At 48.9% G+C, this 15,108-nt stretch overlaps 1 protein-coding gene across 1 annotated transcript in view; it reads left to right on the plus strand.

Annotated features, from left to right (window-relative positions):
- The window catches only part of KCNN3 (potassium calcium-activated channel subfamily N member 3), a 526,431-nt gene that overhangs the window by 494,376 nt on the left and 16,947 nt on the right, over nt 1–15,108 (plus strand). The gene's annotated exons all lie outside the window — the stretch shown is intronic.

Genomic DNA, 15,108 nt, shown 5'->3' on the forward strand with positions numbered 1-15,108 from the left:
TTGGCAGAGGTGAGGGCGGTGAGCTCTCTGCTCCAGATCTCTGTGATGGATTGACAGAGGTGAGGGCGGTGTGCTCTCTGCTCCAGATCTCTGTGTTGGATTGGCAGAGGTTAGGGCGGTGTGCTCTCTGCTCCAGATCTCTGTGTTGGATTGGCAGGGGTGAGGGCGGTGAGCTCTCTGCTCCATATCTCTGTGTTGGATTGACAGAGGTGAGGGCGGTGTGCTCTCTGCTCCAGATCTCCGTGTTGGATTGGCAGAGGTGAGGGCGGTGTGCTCTCTGCTCCAGATCTCTGTGTTGGATTGACAGAGGTGAGGGTGGTGTGCTCTCTGCTCCAGATCTCGGTGTTGGATTGGCAGAGGTGAGGGCGGTGTGCTCTCTGCTCCAGATCTCTGTGTTGGATTGACAGAGGTGAGGGCGGTGAGCTCTCTCTGCTCCAGATCTCTGTGTTGGATTGGCAGAGGTGAGGGCGGTGTGCTCTCTGCTCCAGATCTCTGTGTTGGATTGACAGAGGTGAGGGCGGTTTGCTCTCTGGTCCAGATCTCCGTGTTGGATTGACAGAGGTGAGGGCGGTGTACTCTCTGCTCCAGATCTCTGTGTTGGATTGGCAGAGGTGAGGGCGATGTGCTCTCTGCTCCAGATCTCTGTGTTCGATTGGCAGAAGGGAGGGCGGTGAGCTCTCTGCTCCATATCTCTGTGTTGGACTGACAGAGGTGAGGGCGTTCTGCTCCCAGCTCCAGATGCACGTGTTTGATTGACAGGCTGGAGGGAGCGGCGCCATCTTGCCCGGAGGTTTTCGGTAGATGGCGTGAGGGAGAGCTCTGTGCAGGGTGGGTGAGGGACACGCTTCCTCTGTGGCAGAAGTCAGCACTAGAAGGCGTGGGGGCGAGGGAGGTGAGTCTGTTTTTATGGCTCCAGAGGGGATGAGGCATTTCATTCACCTCCTGAGCTCAGTGAGTCTTTGCTGCGTAGAGAGGGAGGGCGGAAAGGCTCTCACCCCGTTCCTATCTGTTGCATTAAAAAGGTTCTGTTGTAAAGTTCCGCCGGGCCGAAGCCCAGTCTCATGGCGGCGCTGGTGTCAGGGGGCAGCTGAAGGTGCCACACGTCTCCTTGAAGGAGACTTGGCAGCTGGGACTCTGAGATATGTGCATGCACTGAAAGGCTGGGGGCTCCCCCCGGGGAGGAAGAATAATGCAGCCCCTCTTATCAGATCCCGCTGGAGGGCTGACGTGATTGCTTTGGGCTTCTGTGGGGGTGACACGCTGCAAGGTGAAGGCCACTCATTCTCTCTCCCCCACACACACACAATTGCCCCTGTTTCTTTCACCCTCTTCCTGCCTCGATGCCCTGTCTATACCTCCACGCCATCTTCTCTCTGTCACCTCCCCAGGCCCTCTCTCTCTCTCCTCCCCTCGTTGTCACCCACTTTCTCTCTCTCTGCTCTGTCCAGGGACCAGCCGCGCATCTTCCACCCTGCTCTGCCTGTCCGGGGGGTGTTTCCAGTACCCCGTCACCAGGCAACGGGATTACTGATGCCGTGCGGGCGGGGACCATGACATCTTCCCTGCTCGACGGCTTCCACCTGCCTTCATCACCCCCGCCCGGCTGCCACTTCTCTCTCGCCTTTCCAGCCTGCTCCTGTATATGTCCCCCTCTCCATCCCTCCTCCAGGCCCCCTGTGACCTCCCTGTGCCTGTCTTTTACCCGGTGTATCCTTTTCTGTCTAGGTCGTTGTCCCAGGTTCAAGGCCTCTGTCATTCTCTCCTCAATTGCATTTTTCCACTGTTCTATGCCACTCTCTGTCCTGCCTGTCTCTCTTTATCACCATCTCCTTATTATTTGCTATAACTCTGACTTTACCTGATATTTCTCCAATTTTGCACCTCCTTCCATTTTACCCCATTCACCACGTCCTGCTCCTTCTCAATCCTTTCATCTCTTTATTTTTGTTCCTTTTCTATCCTTTTTCTGCTTCATAGCCCACCTCCCCCAACTTCTTCCCCTCTATTTCAGTCCACAGCAGTCATCTATTTATTGATGTCTTCTCACCTTCCCATAGTCTCCGCTTCACCAGCCCCTTTCCTTATTTTTCTTCTCTCCTTTACCTCCTATATCTGTCTGCGTTTGGTGGCTCTCTACATATTCTATCTAATTTTCTCACATTTCCTTCCATCTCTCTCTCCTCGCCCCAGGTCACTCCTTTCATCTTTTTTCTCTTGCCTCAGCACCTCCATCTATCTCTCGCGCCCTATTTCACTCCATCCCTAGTCTTCCCCACAGAGATCCTTCTCCTCCTCGCCCCTGTGTGCTCTGTTTGTTGTCTCATGCCTCTCTGTTCACCATTCGACTTCAACCATCTCTTCATCATCTTCATTAACCACCCTTACTTATTCCCTATCTTCTCTCTCTCTTTTTTCTCTCTGTCGTCTTGCCACCCTCTATCACAACTGTGTTTTCACATCTAAAAACATGCTTATGTCCTAATGCCTTCTGTATACCTGTGAAAATCAATAAAGTATTTGAGGGAAAAAAAAGAAAAAAAAAGATATGTAAAAGTGCAAGGGCGAGAGCCGAGGGTCCTTTCTGAGCTGTATCAAAAAAAGAATTCCCAATTTTTAGGTCTAGCTACAGACAACTTAATACTGGGGGATGTCATGCCATCAATTCTGTAAACAAGCACAACAGGAAGTGGTACGAAGAACAGGCTTTGGGTCAGCCCCCTTCAGCCATTGGCTTTCATGATTAGGTCATTCTTTGCTATGGCTTGGATTGGATGGCCTATCTGTGGTGTCTCGAGCATTGTTACATTGTTACATTTGTGTTCCCAGTGGGATTTGGTGATGGAACATCAAGTAGTGCTTTTGTTAGACTGCAGATGAGACACAACATGTAGCTTTTAACTGAGTACCAGTAGAATTGGTGAGACATATCATTGGAATTGTCTCTTTTTGATCAATGAATGTGTGTGTGTGAGGAGGTGGATGAATCAATGGGTGAATGCAAGAATCAACCAGCGGATTACAACAACGGATACATTAACGCAGAGTTGGGTGGCAGAGTGCATGGATTCCAGGTAAATGAGTACATTGACCAATGGATGAGTGACTTGATCATTGGAAGCATCCATGCACTTTTCGTTATAATTGAGCCCTGTTGCCTTTGCCTATGCTTGTTGAAAATATCAACATAAAAGCTCCAGCTTTGCAGGTGCACATCTTGAACATATCGCAGAGTGGGTTTTACTCCATCGCTTTCTTACGATGACTCTTCAGCTTGATATTTTGGGACACAGTCTCCTGCATCAGAGAGGACTGTTAACTTGCCCTTGAATATATGGCTAAAGGTAAACTGCCCTTCAGACAATTCAAGTCTTTCAGGCAGGTCAGTGCCTCACAGTGGCCAGTATTGGTGAGGCGAGTGGGACTGGGGCAGTGAGATGCACAGCACTTCACTCATTCATTTCAGTGCCAAAGTGCGACACTCTCGCCAGCTTATACGTGTACTACGTAAGGTTCGTCTATGTTGATAAATCAAACTACAGACGATAACACAACTCCTACTAAAGCTAAAGGTGCAGAATGTGACCACAGTTTCCCTGCAGCGCTGAGTTAAAGAGACCCTCATTCCCTTTTGTGCTAAGAGATTGACTGATTACAAGTCATGCCCTTAGTTATTAAGGTTTCCTGAGTTACAAAGGCCTAGCTGGGCAGTACTCACTCTACTAGTATGAATGAGTTTCACAGCTGTTGTTTTAATTCATCAAGCCATCTCTCCAAGCTCTGTCATCAAAGTTCTAGACTGTCGGGACACATGTGCCACGACCAGAATCCGACTCTGGTCTGCTATGGAAACGCCGAAACCATTTGGATGCCATCAGACTACTGAAAGTGCTGCCGGCTCCTAATAAATGAGAGATAATACGTAAAGTACATCATCACTGTTGTTTCTAGATTGGACTAGGAAGTGGCCAAGCACTAGCTACATTCATCCTCCCCCACCATCAAGTTTGAATGTCACCAGTGCCATTAGCCAACACTAAATAACAAGCATTTGCAATGCAGTAGGTCTCGCATTACTGAAAGGTTGAGCTATTGGCGTTGCAAATAATAATGTTTGTTAGATTTTGTTTTTGTTAAAAAGTATCCTGGCAGTACCATAAGTAAGGGTGCGGTTGTACGATGGAACAAAGCAGGGAAATCGGTCGCAAGCCTTAACCATACATTTTGTAACACACATTTTTTTACAAGGGGTATGTTTTTACAATGGATGCCATTACCACACATTGTTGTTTATTCATTTAAAAACAATGTATTTGTGGGAGGGAGACCCCCAAACCCTGCACCTTACCCATAATATGTAGTAAAGGCATCCATTGTAACAGCATACACACTGTAAAAACATGTGTGCTTAAAAATACGTGGTAAAGTCACAACGTGGTAAAAACCTCTTTGTAAAGGCTGTTTCCCAGGGTGCAGTACCTTATGTGGCTAATAGAGGTCCATTTACAACTCCACAGGGACACCTAGTAACAGCCTGTGGTACTGCACCCTTTCCTTGCTTCGTGGATTTTATTTTATTACTTATGCTACTGCTGGGATATTTTATTACTTATGCTACTGCTCCAACTTTCAGTAATTCGAGACCTATTGCATTGCAAATGCTTGTTAAACCTCCCACCAAACCAGGCACTATTGTGGATGGGAAGTAAGACTAATGGTCCAACATCAATGGATTCGAAGACGTGGTAAAAACAGCCATGAGGTTTGAAATGGTGGAGCTGGGACCCAGGCGCATGGCTCTGCAGCAAACTGCAGAGAGTGATCATAGAACAAGAGCATACTGCAGCCACACAAAGATGGGCCTGCCTTCGAATTTCGTGGAAGGGTATACTCAGATGTGAGTCCCTTGCTCATTGCACCATCAGGATTCAAGCAAGCCGGGCCGACGACGCCTGAAATGGCAGAAACCGGTCCCCGGAAGCTTGTTTCCTTCCCAGTATAAGAATTGGCTTGGTAGTTTGGTTTGCCCTGTTCCCATCATGCACTGGGACAGGAACAGACTAATTTGCATATAGCCAAGTTCTGAGCTGGGATTGTGCAGTGAGCTAAAAAACGGTGATGGATCAAGCCCTGATCTTTGGACTGGGTAAGAGTGGTCTGCTTAATTCAGGCACTCTGTTCATCACCACCCCCTTTTCTGAATCATTTTGTCCACCATAAGCGTGGAAGGGTATACTCAGATGTGAGTCCCTTGCTCATTGCACCATCAGGATTCAAGCAAGCCGGGCCGACGATGCCTGAAATGGCAGAAACCGGTCCCCGGAAGCTTGTTTCCTTCCCAGTATAAGAATTGGCTTGGTAGTTTGGTTTGCCCTGTTCCCATCATGCACTGGGACAGGAACAGACTAATTTGCATATAGCCAAGTTCTGAGCTGGGATGGTGCAGTGAGCTAAAAAACGGTGATGGATCAAGCCCTGATCTTTGGACTGGGTAAGAGTGGTCTGCTTAATTCAGGCACTCTGTTCATCCCCACCCCCTTTTCTGAATCATTTTGTCCACCATAAGCGTGGAAGGGTATACTCAGATGGGGTCCCTTGCTCATTGCACCATCAGGATTCAAGCAAGCCGGGCCGACGATGCCTGAAATGGCAGAAACCGGTCCCCGGAAGCTTGTTTCCTTCCCAGTATAAGAATTGGCTTGGTAGTTTGGTTTGCCCTGTTCCCATCATGCACTGGTACAGGAACAGACTAATTTGCATATAGCCAAGTTCTGAGCTGGGATGGTGCAGTGAGCTAAAAAACGGTGATGGATCAAGCCCTGATCTTTGGACTGGGTAAGAGTGGTCTGCTTAATTCAGGCACTCTGTTCATCACCACCCCCTTTTCTGAATCATTTTGTCCACCACAAGCGTGGAAGGGTATACTCAGATGTGAGTCCCTTGCTCATTGCACCATCAGGATTCAAGCAAGCCGGGCCGACGACGCCTGAAATGGCAGAAACCGGTCCCCGGAAGCTTGTTTCCTTCCCAGTATAAGAATTGGCTTGGTAGTTTGGTTTGCCCTGTTCCCATCATGCACTGGGACAGGAACAGACTAATTTGCATATAGCCAAGTTCTGAGCTGGGATGGTGCAGTGAGCTAAAAAACGGTGATGGATCAAGCCCTGATCTTTGGACTGGGTAAGAGTGGTCTGCTTAATTCAGGCACTCTGTTCATCACCACCCCCTTTTCTGAATCATTTTGTCCACCATAAGCGTGGAAGGGTATACTCAGATGTGAGTCCCTTGCTCATTGCACCATCAGGATTCAAGCAAGCCGGGCCGACGACGCCTGAAATGGCAGAAACCGGTCCCGGAAGCTTGTTTCCTTCCCAGTATAAGAATTGGCTTGGTAGTTTGGTTTGCCCTGTTCCCATCAAGCACTGGGACAGGAACAGACTAATTTGCATATAGCCAAGTTCTGAGCTGGGATGGTGCAGTGAGCTAAAAAACGGTGATGGATCAAGCCCTGATCTTTGGACTGGGTAAGAGTGGTCTGCTTAATTCAGGCACTCTGTTCATCACCACCCCCTTTTCTGAATCATTTTGTCCACCATAAGCGTGGAAGGGTATACTCAGACGTGAGTCCCTTGCTCATTGCACCATCAGGATTCAAGCAAGCCGGGCCGACGATGCCTGAAATGGCAGAAACCGGTCCCCGGAAGCTTGTTTCCTTCCCAGTATAAGAATTGGCTTGGTAGTTTGGTTTGCCCTGTTCCCATCATGCACTGGGACAGGAACAGACTAATTTGCATATAGCCAAGTTCTGAGCTGGGATGGTGCAGTGAGCTAAAATACGGTGATGGATCAAGCCCTGATCTTTGGACTGGGTAAGAGTGGTCTGCTTAATTCAGGCACTCTGTTCATCACCACCCCCTTTTCTGAATCATTTTGTCCACCACAAGCGTGGAAGGGTATACTCAGATGTGAGTCCCTTGCTCATTGCACCATCAGGATTCAAGCAAGCCGGGCCGACGACGCCTGAAATGGCAGAAACCGGTCCCCGGAAGCTTGTTTCCTTCCCAGTATAAGAATTGACTTGGTAGTTTGGTTTGCCCTGTTCCCATCATGCACTGGGACAGGAACAGACTAATTTGCATATAGCCAAGTTCTGAGCTGGGATGGTGCAGTGAGCTAAAAAACGGTGATGGATCAAGCCCTGATCTTTGCACTGGGTAAGAGTGGTCTGCTTAATTCAGGCACTCTGTTCATCACCACCCCCTTTTCTGAATCATTTTGTCCACCATAAGCGTGGAAGGGTATACTCAGATGTGAGTCCCTTGCTCATTGCACCATCAGGATTCAAGCAAGCCGGGCCGACGACGCCTGAAATGCAGAAACCGGTCCCGGAAGCTTGTTTCCTTCCCAGTATAAGAATTGGCTTGGTAGTTTGGTTTGCCCTGTTCCCATCAAGCACTGGGACAGGAACAGACTAATTTGCATATAGCCAAGTTCTGAGCTGGGATGGTGCAGTGAGCTAAAAAACGGTGATGGATCAAGCCCTGATCTTTGGACTGGGTAAGAGTGGTCTGCTTAATTCAGGCACTCTGTTCATCACCACCCCCTTTTCTGAATCATTTTGTCCACCATAAGCGTGGAAGGGTATACTCAGATGTGAGTCCCTTGCTCATTGCACCATCAGGATTCAAGCAAGCCGGGCCGACGACGCCTGAAATGGCAGAAACCGGTCCCGGAAGCTTGTTTCCTTCCCAGTATAAGAATTGGCTTGGTAGTTTGGTTTGCCCTGTTCCCATCAAGCACTGGGACAGGAACAGACTAATTTGCATATAGCCAAGTTCTGAGCTGGGATGGTGCAGTGAGCTAAAAAACGGTGATGGATCAAGCCCTGATCTTTGGACTGGGTAAGAGTGGTCTGCTTAATTCAGGCACTCTGTTCATCACCACCCCCTTTTCTGAATAATTTTGTCCACCATAAGCGAGGAAGGGTATACTCAGACGTGAGTCCCTTGCTCATTGCACCATCAGGATTCAAGCAAGCCGGGCCGACGATGCCTGAAATGGCAGAAACCGGTCCCCGGAAGCTTGTTTCCTTCCCAGTATAAGAATTGGCTTGGTAGTTTGGTTTGCCCTGTTCCCATCATGCACTGGGACAGGAACAGACTAATTTGCATATAGCCAAGTTCTGAGCTGGGATGGTGCAGTGAGCTAAAATACGGTGATGGATCAAGCCCTGATCTTTGGACTGGGTAAGAGTGGTCTGCTTAATTCAGGCACTCTGTTCATCACCACCCCCTTTTCTGAATAATTTTGTCCAACACAAGCGTGGAAGGGTATACTCAGATGTGAGTCCCTTGCTCATTGCACCATCAGGATTCAAGCAAGCCGGGCCGACGACGCCTGAAATGGCAGAAACCGGTCCCCGGAAGCTTGTTTCCTTCCCAGTATAAGAATTGACTTGGTAGTTTGGTTTGCCCTGTTCCCATCATGCACTGGGACAGGAACAGACTAATTTGCATATAGCCAAGTTCTGAGCTGGGATGGTGCAGTGAGCTAAAAAACGGTGATGGATCAAGCCCTGATCTTTGGACTGGGTAAGAGTGGTCTGCTTAATTCAGGCACTCTGTTCATCACCACCCCCTTTTCTGAATCATTTTGTCCACCATAAGCGTGGAAGGGTATACTCAGATGTGAGTCCCTTGCTCATTGCACCATCAGGATTCAAGCAAGCCGGGCCGACGATGCCTGAAATGGCAGAAACCGGTCCCCGGAAGCTTGTTTCCTTCCCAGTATAAGAATTGGCTTGGTAGTTTGGTTTGCCCTGTTCCCATCATGCACTGGGACAGGAACAGACTAATTTGCATATAGCCAAGTTCTGAGCTGGGATGGTGCAGTGAGCTAAAAAACGGCGATGGATCAAGCCCTGATCTTTGGACTGGGTAAGAGTGGTCTGCTTAATTCAGGCACTCTGTTCATCACCACCCCCTTTTCTGAATCATTTTGTCCACCACAAGCGTGGAAGGGTATACTCAGATGTGAGTCCCTTGCTCATTGCACCATCAGGATTCAAGCAAGCCGGGCCGACGACGCCTGAAATGGCAGAAACCGGTCCCCGGAAGCTTGTTTCCTTCCCAGTATAAGAATTGGCTTGGTAGTTTGGTTTGCCCTGTTCCCATCATGCAATGGGACAGGAACAGACTAATTTGCATATAGCCAAGTTCTGAGCTGGGATGGTGCAGTGAGCTAAAAAACGGTGATGGATCAAGCCCTGATCTTTGGACTGGGTAAGAGTGGTCTGCTTAATTCAGGCACTCTGTTCATCACCACCCCCTTTTCTGAATCATTTTGTCCACCATAAGCGTGGAAGGGTATACTCAGATGTGAGTCCCTTGCTCATTGCACCATCAGGATTCAAGCAAGCCGGGCCGACGACGCCTGAAATGGCAGAAACCGGTCCCGGAAGCTTGTTTCCTTCCCAGTATAAGAATTGGCTTGGTAGTTTGGTTTGCCCTGTTCCCATCAAGCACTGGGACAGGAACAGACTAATTTGCATATAGCCAAGTTCTGAGCTGTCATGGTGCAGTGAGCTAAAAAACGGTGATGGATCAAGCCCTGATCTTTGGACTGGGTAAGAGTGGTCTGCTTATTTCAGGCACTCTGTTCATCACCACCCCCTTTTCTGAATCATTTTGTCCACCATAAGCGTGGAAGGGTATACTCAGACGTGAGTCCCTTGCTCATTGCACCATCAGGATTCAAGCAAGCCGGGCCGACGACGCCTGAAATGGCAGAAACCGGTCCCCGGAAGCTTGTTTCCTTCCCAGTATAAGAATTGGCTTGGTAGTTTGGTTTGCCCTGTTCCCATCATGCACTGGGACAGGAACAGACTAATTTGCATATAGCCAAGTTCTGAGCTGGGATGGTGCAGTGAGCTAAAAAACGGTGATGGATCAAGCCCTGATCTTTGGACTGGGTAAGAGTGGTCTGCTTAATTCAGGCACTCTGTTCATCACCACCCCCTTTTCTGAATCATTTTGTCCACCATAAGCGTGGAAGGGTATACTCAGATGTGAGTCCCTTGCTCATTGCACCATCAGGATTCAAGCAAGCCGGGCCGACGATGCCTGAAATGGCAGAAACCGGTCCCCGGAAGCTTGTTTCCTTCCCAGTATAAGAATTGGCTTGGTAGTTTGGTTTGCCCTGTTCCCATCATGCACTGGGACAGGAACAGACTAATTTGCATATAGCCAAGTTCTGAGCTGGGATGGTGCAGTGAGCTAAAAAACGGTGATGGATCAAGCCCTGATCTTTGGACTGGGTAAGAGTGGTCTGCTTAATTCAGGCACTCTGTTCATCACCACCCCCTTTTCTGAATCATTTTGTCCACCACAAGCGTGGAAGGGTATACTCAGGTGTGAGTCCCTTGCTCATTGCACCATCAGGATTCAAGCAAGCCGGGCCGACGACGCCTGAAATGGCAGAAACCGGTCCCCGGAAGCTTGTTTCCTTCCCAGTATAAGAATTGGCTTGGTAGTTTGGTTTGCCCTGTTCCCATCATGCACTGGGACAGGAACAGACTAATTTGCATATAGCCAAGTTCTGAGCTGGGATGGTGCAGTGAGCTAAAAAACGGTGATGGATCAAGCCCTGATCTTTGGACTGGGTAAGAGTGGTCTGCTTAATTCAGGCACTCTGTTCATCACCACCCCCTTTTCTGAATCATTTTGTCCACCATAAGCGTGGAAGGGTATACTCAGATGTGAGTCCCTTGCTCATTGCACCATCAGGATTCAAGCAAGCCGGGCCGACGACGCCTGAAATGGCAGAAACCGGTCCCGGAAGCTTGTTTCCTTCCCAGTATAAGAATTGGCTTGGTAGTTTGGTTTGCCCGGTTCCCATCAAGCACTGGGACAGGAACAGACTAATTTGCATATAGCCAAGTTCTGAGCTGGGATGGTGCAGTGAGCTAAAAAACGGCGATGGATCAAGCCCTGATCTTTGGACTGGGTAAGAGTGGTCTGCTTAATTCAGGCACTCTGTTCATCACCACCCCCTTTTCTGAATAATTTTGTCCAACACAAGCGTGGAAGGGTATACTCAGATGTGAGTCCCTTGCTCATTGCACCATCAGGATTCAAGCAAGCCGGGCCGACGACGCCTGAAATGGCAGAAACCGGTCCCCGGAAGCTTGTTTCCTTCCCAGTATAAGAATTGGCTTGGTAGTTTGGTTTGCCCTGTTCCCATCAAGCACTGGGACAGGAACAGACTAATTTGCATATAGCCAAGTTCTGAGCTGGGATGGTGCAGTGAGCTAAAAAACGGTGATGGATCAAGCCCTGATCTTTGGACTGGGTAAGAGTGGTCTGCTTAATTCAGGCACTCTGTTCATCACCACCCCCTTTTCTGAATCATTTTGTCCACCATAAGCGTGGAAGGGTATACTCAGACGTGAGTCCCTTGCTTATTGCACCATCAGGATTCAAGCAAGCCGGGCCGACTATGCCTGAAATGGCAGAAACCGGTCCCCGGAAGCTTGTTTCCTTCCCAGTATAAGAATTGGCTTGGTAGTTTGGTTTGCCCTGTTCCCATCATGCACTGGGACAGGAACAGACTAATTTGCATATAGCCAAGTTCTGAGCTGGGATGGTGCAGTGAGCTAAAATACGGTGATGGATCAAGCCCTGATCTTTGGACTGGGTAAGAGTGGTCTGCTTAATTCAGGCACTCTGTTCATCACCACCCCCTTTTCTGAATCATTTTGTCCACCACAAGCGTGGAAGGGTATACTCAGATGTGAGTCCCTTGCTCATTGCACCATCAGGATTCAAGCAAGCCGGGCCGACGACGCCTGAAATGGCAGAAACCGGTCCCCGGAAGCTTGTTTCCTTCCCAGTATAAGAATTGACTTGGTAGTTTGGTTTGCCCTGTTCCCATCATGCACTGGGACAGGAACAGACTAATTTGCATATATCCAAGTTCTGAGCTGGGATGGTGCAGTGAGCTAAAAAACGGTGATGGATCAAGCCCTGATATTTGGACTGGGTAAGAGTGGTCTGCTTAATTCAGGCACTCTGTTCATCACCACCCCCTTTTCTGAATCATTTTGTCCACCATAAGCGTGGAAGGGTATACTCAGATGTGAGTCCCTTGCTCATTGCACCATCAGGATTCAAGCAAGCCGGGCCGACGATGCCTGAAATGGCAGAAACCGGTCCCCGGAAGCTTGTTTCCTTCCCAGTATAAGAATTGGCTTGGTAGTTTGGTTTGCCCTGTTCCCATCATGCACTGGGACAGGAACAGACTAATTTGCATATAGCCAAGTTCTGAGCTGGGATGGTGCAGTGAGCTAAAAAACGGTGATGGATCAAGCCCTGATCTTTGGACTGGGTAAGAGTGGTCTGCTTAATTCAGGCACTCTGTTCATCACCACCCCCTTTTCTGAATCATTTTGTCCACCACAAGCGTGGAAGGGTATACTCAGATGTGAGTCCCTTGCTCATTGCACCATCAGGATTCAAGCAAGCCGGGCCGACGACGCCTGAAATGGCAGAAACCGGTCCCCGGAAGCTTGTTTCCTTCCCAGTATAAGAATTGGCTTGGTAGTTTGGTTTGCCCTGTTCCCATCATGCACTGGGACAGGAACAGACTAATTTGCATATAGCCAAGTTCTGAGCTGGGATGGTGCAGTGAGCTAAAAAATGGTGATGGATCAAGCCCTGATCTTTGGACTGGGTAAGAGTGGTCTGCTTAATTCAGGCACTCTGTTCATCACCACCCCCTTTTCTGAATCATTTTGTCCACCATAAGCGTGGAAGGGTATACTCAGATGTGAGTCCCTTGCTCATTGCACCATCAGGATTCAAGCAAGCCGGGCCGACGACGCCTGAAATGGCAGAAACCGGTCCCGGAAGCTTGTTTCCTTCCCAGTATAAGAATTGGCTTGGTAGTTTGGTTTGCCCTGTTCCCATCAAGCACTGGGACAGGAACAGACTAATTTGCATATAGCCAAGTTCTGAGCTGGGATGGTGCAGTGAGCTAAAAAACGGTGATGGATCAAGCCCTGATCTTTGGACTGGGTAAGAGTGGTCTGCTTAATTCAGGCACTCTGTTCATCACCACCCCCTTTTCTGAATCATTTTGTCCACCATAAGCGTGGAAGGGTATACTCAGACGTGAGTCCCTTGCTCATTGCACCATCAGGATTCAAGCAAGCCGGGCCGACGATGCCTGAAATGGCAGAAACCGGTCCCCGGAAGCTTGTTTCCTTCCCAGTATAAGAATTGGCTTGGTAGTTTGGTTTGCCCTGTTCCCATCATGCACTGGGACAGCAACAGACTAATTTGCATATAGCCAAGTTCTGAGCTGGGATGGTGCAGTGAGCTAAAATACGGTGATGGATCAAGCCCTGATCTTTGGACTGGGTAAGAGTGGTCTGCTTAATTCAGGCACTCTGTTCATCACCACCCCCTTTTCTGAATCATTTTGTCCACCACAAGCGTGGAAGGGTATACTCAGATGTGAGTCCCTTGCTCATTGCACCATCAGGATTCAAGCAAGCCGGGCCGACGACGCCTGAAATGGCAGAAACCGGTCCCCGGAAGCTTGTTTCCTTCCCAGTATAAGAATTGACTTGGTAGTTTGGTTTGCCCTGTTCCCATCATGCACTGGGACAGGAACAGACTAATTTGCATATAGCCAAGTTCTGAGCTGGGATGGTGCAGTGAGCTAAAAAACGGTGATGGATCAAGCCCTGATCTTTGGACTGGGTAAGAGTGGTCTGCTTAATTCAGGCACTCTGTTCATCACCACCCCCTTTTCTGAATCATTTTGTCCACCATAAGCGTGGAAGGGTATACTCAGATGTGAGTCCCTTGCTCATTGCACCATCAGGATTCAAGCAAGCCGGGCCGACGATGCCTGAAATGGCAGAAACCGGTCCCCGGAAGCTTGTTTCCTTCCCAGTATAAGAATTGGCTTGGTAGTTTGGTTTGCCCTGTTCCCATCATGCACTGGGACAGGAACAGACTAATTTGCATATAGCCAAGTTCTGAGCTGGGATGGTGCAGTGAGCTAAAAAACGGTGATGGATCAAGCCCTGATCTTTGGACTGGGTAAGAGTGGTCTGCTTAATTCAGGCACTCTGTTCATCACCACCCCCTTTTCTGAATCATTTTGTCCACCACAAGCGTGGAAGGGTATACTCAGATGTGAGTCCCTTGCTCATTGCACCATCAGGATTCAAGCAAGCCGGGCCGACGACGCCTGAAATGGCAGAAACCGGTCCCCGGAAGCTTGTTTCCTTCCCAGTATAAGAATTGGCTTGGTAGTTTGGTTTGCCCTGTTCCCATCATGCAATGGGACAGGAACAGACTAATTTGCATATAGCCAAGTTCTGAGCTGGGATGGTGCAGTGAGCTAAAAAACGGTGATGGATCAAGCCCTGATCTTTGGACTGGGTAAGAGTGGTCTGCTTAATTCAGGCACTCTGTTCATCACCACCCCCTTTTCTGAATCATTTTGTCCACCATAAGCGTGGAAGGGTATACTCAGATGTGAGTCCCTTGCTCATTGCACCATCAGGATTCAAGCAAGCCGGGCCGACGACGCCTGAAATGGCAGAAACCGGTCCCGGAAGCTTGTTTCCTTCCCAGTATAAGAATTGGCTTGGTAGTTTGGTTTGCCCTGTTCCCATCAAGCACTGGGACAGGAACAGACTAATTTGCATATAGCCAAGTTCTGAGCTGGCATGGTGCAGTGAGCTAAAAAACGGTGATGGATCAAGCCCTGATCTTTGGACTGGGTAAGAGTGGTCTGCTTATTTCAGGCACTCTGTTCATCACCACCCCCTTTTCTGAATCATTTTGTCCACCATAAGCGTGGAAGGGTATACTCAGACGTGAGTCCCTTGCTCATTGCACCATCAGGATTCAAGCAAGCCGGGCCGACGACGCCTGAAATGGCAGAAACCGGTCCCCGGAAGCTTGTTTCCTTCCCAGTATAAGAATTGGCTTGGTAGTTTGGTTTGCCCTGTTCCCATCATGCACTGGGACAGGAACAGACTAATTTGCATATAGCCAAGTTCTGAGCTGGGATGGTGCAGTGAGCTAAAAAAAC

The sequence above is a fragment of the Lissotriton helveticus genome, chromosome 12 (assembly GCF_964261635.1).
Source record: "Lissotriton helveticus chromosome 12, aLisHel1.1, whole genome shotgun sequence".
Lineage (NCBI taxonomy): Eukaryota > Metazoa > Chordata > Amphibia > Caudata > Salamandridae > Lissotriton > Lissotriton helveticus.